Source organism: Aplysia californica, unplaced genomic scaffold, assembly GCF_000002075.1.
Source record: "Aplysia californica isolate F4 #8 unplaced genomic scaffold, AplCal3.0 scaffold00144, whole genome shotgun sequence".
Lineage (NCBI taxonomy): Eukaryota > Metazoa > Mollusca > Gastropoda > Aplysiida > Aplysiidae > Aplysia > Aplysia californica.
Genome location: NW_004797414.1, coordinates 1404010 through 1409265, shown reverse-complemented (window position 1 = coordinate 1409265; position 5256 = coordinate 1404010). Strand labels below are relative to the sequence as shown.

The 5256-nt window shown below is 42.7% G+C and overlaps 1 protein-coding gene across 1 annotated transcript in view; it reads left to right on the top strand.

Annotated features, from left to right (window-relative positions):
- Positions 1-153: 153 nt before the first annotated feature.
- Positions 154-5256, top strand: part of LOC101851184 (signal peptide peptidase-like 3) — a gene marked incomplete in the record, with an annotated part of 42347 nt that continues 37244 nt past the window's right edge. The window contains 2 exon segments of the mRNA XM_013081753.2: positions 154-296; positions 3580-3872.

Here is a 5256-nt window from a genome sequence, read left to right as displayed (position 1 = left end):
GGTTCTGATGAATATAGAAATATACATCGAATCTGCAGCTAATAGTATAATTTCTTTGTAAGCGTAATAAGTCAATGTATTAGCAAAATAATTAGGTGTTACATTCTCATGCGGATGTTTTTTTTGCCTGCTTTATTGTATGGTGATGTTCGCCATCTTGCCGAACAACATAAACAAAGGGTGAGGGAACTCGCGGAAAGAGAGCAGTTCTGCCTTTGTTGTGTTTGTGAAGCGTTGATGGAAATTATTTCTTGCGAAAGCTTGGTGCAGTCTTCGTATTATCTGTATTGCAATCTGTAAGTTCTGATTATTTAAACACCAGTACCCGATATCAAGCAATATTTTAGTGTTGTGATTGTGGACTTCGCACACGAACACAGTCACACAGACGACACATTACTTGTATTAAGTATTAGGCTACTCAGCTGTGTTCGCAAGTTCGTGCCTCGGATCGACTCGCAACACACATTACACATGTAATCTAGGAAGGCCTAACTAACCAAATAATTGTCTAAAACGCAAAGTTTATTCAGGCTGTGCACAACAGATGCTACGAACTGTGTTTTGAATTAGAATGCCTGTCTGTTTTTAATAATTTTTATGTCATGGTTTCATCTTTGGACCCACAGCCACAACTTAGATTTATTTGAAAGTTACTCGTTGTACTTGTACTGGTTGTGTTCGAGAATTTATAGAGATCTCAGTCCGGTGGGAATTGAGTCACGCACGGACCTAGAATCTAGATCTGATATCTAGATAGACAGATTCTAGATCTAGATTAGGTCTTCGGGCGATTGTCAAGATTTCCGCGTTTAATTCCGATGTGCGTTTTTCATAGCCTCAGGTATGTTTCGCTTTGGTCCCTAACCCTAACCCTAACCCTAACCCTGACCCTGACCCTAACCCTAACCCTGACCCTGACCCTAACCCTAACCCTGACCAGGGTTTGGGTTAGGGTTAGGGACCAAAGCGAAACATACCTGAGGCTATGAAAAACGCACATCGGAATTAAACGCGGAAATCTTGACAATCGCCGATCTTCGATTGGTAAGATTGAAGAATACCGGACCAGCCGACTGACTTTGCCTATGTCTCAACCTTAGGAATTCATAATTTTCCCGTTTTTAATATCTCTCAATGGAGAATCTCGGACCGGTAGATCTATTCATTAAAATTTTGTCCCTCATCCACCCCAACCACCAGCCCCACCAACCCCACTTTCTCGCGCAATAATGTACGAGTGGTCCGGTATTCTTCAATCTTCCCCTTCGACTCTCGGTTTGAGGTGTCAGGTATGTTATATTCAGTTATGTTTTTTGCAGCAATAGTAATAGATCTAGACTCTAGATCTAGATCTAGATCTAGATCTAGATCTAGATCTAGACTAGATTTCTAGATTAAAGTGTATACAGTACAGACCCGGTAACCGGGAACAAAGTCACAAAGTATGCAGACCCGGTAGGGGAACTCTTTTGTGATTTCGGAAAGTTTCAGCGCCCAGACCTGGTACATAATGTAGATCTAGTGTGTGTGTGTGAGAGAGAGAGGAGAGAGAGAGAAGGGGGAAGTGCTAGCAAAATATATGACATGTCCCAGTCGGCAGGAAGGAACGAGAGAACGAGTGGGAAATAGGTGGGGAGAAAGAAAGACAGAGACAAAGAAAAAGAGAATGCAAGCGATACACAGAGACAGAGGAGAGAGAGAGAGAGACAGAGATAGAGAGACTGCTCGATTGAAATTATGACATTGTTCTTTTCTTCAAATTATGATTCCTCCAACTCCAAAACGGAGGAAAAACGATTGTTCATCGAAAAGACATCCGCAATTTTCATTTAGATCTAGATCTACCCCGGCTAACCTCGAAACTAGATCAATGCTTTTTATGTCTGTCTAGATTATCTAGGCCATAGATCTAGAAGAACCTAGGTCTACCCTGAGCGAAGGGGGCGCTGAAGCTTTCTGAAATCACAAAAGAGTTCCCCCACTGGGTCTGTATACTTTGTGACTTTGTTCCCGGTTACCGGGTCTGTATACACTCCCTTTCTAGATTTAGAAATCTTTCAAGATCTTTCATAGCATTAATTGCTCAATTATTGTCAATACCTTGTAATACTTACAGTAACTTAATGATAATGACATAGATCTAGATTGAGATCCCTACTGCCTAATCAATGGTTTTGTAGGCTAAATTTCGTTTCAAACAAATATGTTTTATTTGTCAGACTGACCAACAGGACGTGATTCTTCAGAATCAGACTGATTACTGATTCTTGTCTAGCCTGTACAGGTTGGCTTCTAGCCTAATTACTGTGTCCCTATGCCTTTAGTATAGGACAGTCCATCCATGTCCTATTTTTATTTTCAACATTGGTGAAACAAGTCTCATGTGTTGTCCTTATCTGTCTAACTAAAGCAGGGGTCACCAAACCGGCCTTTATAGGGGGATGCCATTAGTGCGATCGGGTCGGGTCGGATCGTTTTCTGGTGGTTTCAGTGCACACTACAACCCCGCCGCGACTGTACCCGACGACGTGGAAGTTATAGTAGAGAAACCTTTAACCTCAATGGCCTCCAGGGCTCCTTTCTGCAGTTCCCTGTTGCAGTGCTGTGGCAGCCTGGAATCGCATAAACATGGGTCGGGGGCTCTCGTGGCCTAGCGGTTAAGGTATTGGCCTCTCATTCAAAGGTCCCAGGTTCGAATCCGGGTCAAACTCAAAGAGAGGAGTGAACTAGATCAATCTTGTAAGACCTATCTACGATCTTTACTATTAGTTTTTCTCTAACTCTATGTCAATGGACTCCATTGTTGTCAATTATTGTTGATGGTATTTCATGCGGAAATGCCTGACCTTGACATTGCAGTGTCAACATGAGCACATGACTCAGCACTTTGTTGTGATTGGCTGCAAACCATCCGATCGCGCGACTCGCAGGTCTGAAAACAAACGCGTTTGTTTTTGAGGGTCACTGACCGAGTCGATCGATTTGTGCCTCGATGGCCGCTTTGCACCCTCAATTTGGCTAGCCCCCGACTACCAAATCGACCTGATCCGACCCGTTCGCGCTAGTGGGCACCCCTTATATTAAGCTTGCAGGCCAGATCAGTCCCATGATTAAATTGGTTCGTCTGTCCTATGGTCATCTTATGCTACCTCTGCCATAGTCATAGCCTGTGGGGAGAAAGATGGGAAGGTGTGTTTGTTGTTTAGTGTGCTCAGAGCTTTGTCACCGAAATCATTTGATCTTTTCATAGAACTTAAAAAGTGCAAATTTAAAAGTGCTTTTATCATTCGGCGTATTGTAATGAACAAAATAGTTATAATCCAGCCTGCTCTCAGCATTCTCTCAGTTTTACCCACTTCGAAAAAAGTTTGGTGACCCCTGATCTAAAACGAGAGGACTTCCACAACGAGCAACCACTATGAGACAGAGTAGAATAGAGGGGTAGGGGTGGGTTAGGGTTAGCGTGTTCTTTATTGTATTTGTTGGGGTTGTCGCTTCTTACGGAAGTCCTTCCTCTTACACATGTCATATAGGGCCCTATGTATTTTCTCTAACTTGGTCAATAATATTTTGCAGTGAAGTACACCACTTGGGATTAATTTCTGTAAACTACAGTCCACCGAAATCTGAACCTGTGTGTCAAGCTCTATTTCTTGGATATTCCTCGTGAGTGAAGCAGTAGGAGTGGTTTGTGATTTGCTGTTACATTGGATTCGCACTGATTTATATTGGAGGAGCCGGAAACGTGTGCTTGTCCTCGCTGGAATTCTGGAAAATACTCTGTGGCAGCTGACAGACCAACAGTAACTGTGCACCACTTGGCATTGGGACAAAAGTCCCCCCTCCTCCGTCGGCCCTTTGTTTGTAAGGTGAGTTAGAAATATTGGTAAAGTTTTACTTTTAGACCCACTGCAGATGCACTGGGTTTTTTTTGGGGGGGGGGGCAAACTGACATAATTTTTGCTGCAGAACACAACATATGGCCACATAAACTAAAACCCTTGCAAATGAATTGTTTTTAAGAAAATATCAAACTTTTATTATTAAGTGCAAAACATCAAATTATGGTGAAATACAAGGGGGCATTTAAATCCGCCAGATTTTTTTTAGGTGATGGGGGCAAGTTGATTTGCAAGTGCCATAAAACTTGTACAAAGAAACTAAACAACACTATTGTGAAACTGTTCTTAATCTTTAAAAAGTCGCAGCAGTAAGAATAGCTGTCACACAATGAGGAATGTTATTGAGGGTTCTTTTTTAGGGGCATATATTGAGTCACCAAATCAGCGTATGGGTGCAGACTGTGTAGGCAAGACTAATGCAGTGCTCAAACCTTTCCTGAATGCGAGATATAGCAACACTCGCAATTTGTAGTTTCTACATTGGCGTACAAAGCTTTTCTTCAGCTGGCTTCTATTCACCTTGATATTATGTTCATTTCAAGGGAAGGATTTCCGTAACGAGCGACCACCCCAACAAACGCAAAAAAGAAGAGACCTAACCCTACCCCAAACCCTAACCCTAACCCTTTGTTCTACTCTGTCTTGTAGTGGTCGCTCGTTACGGAAGTCTTCCCATTTAAAGAATCAACTGTCTTTGTTGTCCTCTCTCTCTTGCCCATTTTAACTCCCAGTGGAGCACAGGCCATCAACAACATTACTCCAGCGAAGCCTGTCCTAAGCATCCTTATTTTCTATCTGTTTCCATGATGTCCCCGGTTTTTCAATTTCCGCTTGTACCGCTCGCCTCCATGTCATCTTTGGTCTTCCCTTCTTACGCTTTCCTTGTGGGTTCCACGTTAAAGCCTGCCTGATGATGCTTGTCTGGGGTCTCCTCAGGGTGTGTCCAATCCATTTCCATTTCTTTTGTTGTCCAGGACTTGTCATATTTTCACACATACATCAACTTTTTATGTTCATTTGTTACATTGTCCTGTTGACTTGTGCCTGACCTGGGTCAAGTGAGAAGATTACCCCCCCGCCCTACATTATGTCATCTTCCTATCCAGTGTTGTTTTGAAAAAAAATGTCTTTAAATTTTTTATTATTTTTCGTAGGTCTTCTTTACTACTTCCAATTCCATCTAATCTCTGAAGACAATTTCCCTGGGTGGTTGGCGGGTGCTCTGAAAGTAACATTCTTTCTCCCTCTCTCTCTCTTCCTCTCTCTCCCCCCCCTCCCCCCTTTCTGCAGTTTGAAAAAACAAGGGGATTTTCTTAACGAAATGACTGCATGGATCGTGTCGTTGGGGGGG